A 589-nucleotide genomic window follows, 5' to 3' on the forward strand; every position below is an offset into this window, starting at 1 on the left:
CTCATTGGTCCGCATACATCACTATGTATGAGAGCCAATAACTTCGTCGCTCTCTGTTCTTTCCCCTTGAAAGGATGCTTTGTCATCTTGCCCATCAAACAAGACTCGCAAGATTCAAGAGACTTAAAGTCAAATGAATCCAGTAGAACTTCAGAATGAAGCTTCAGAATGCGTTTCTCGTTTATATGGCCTAGACGACAATGCCAGAGGAAGGTTGGGTTTAAGTCGTTCGGCTTAAACCGTTTGGTACAAACGTTATAGATTGACCTGTATCTAGACGGTTCGTCATCCAAAACATAAAGGCCATTCAACTGGTACCTTTACCAAATCACCTCTATAAATGGACAGACATTTGTTCTCAGTAACAAATCTGAAACCATCCGAGTCTAAGCATGAAATCGACATAATGTTCTTGCTGACGGCAGGAACATAATAGCAATCATGCAACTCCAATACATGTCCAGAAGGTAAAGTCAGATCGTAAGTCCTGATGGCTAATGCAACAACCTTTACTCCATTCCCAATGCGGAGATCTACTTCTCCTTTTGCCAACTGTCTACTTCCTCACAACCCTTGCACATTTTCACAA

The sequence above is a fragment of the Tarenaya hassleriana genome, unplaced genomic scaffold (assembly GCF_000463585.1).
Source record: "Tarenaya hassleriana unplaced genomic scaffold, ASM46358v1 Cleome211, whole genome shotgun sequence".
Classification (NCBI taxonomy): Eukaryota; Viridiplantae; Streptophyta; class Magnoliopsida; order Brassicales; family Cleomaceae; genus Tarenaya; species Tarenaya hassleriana.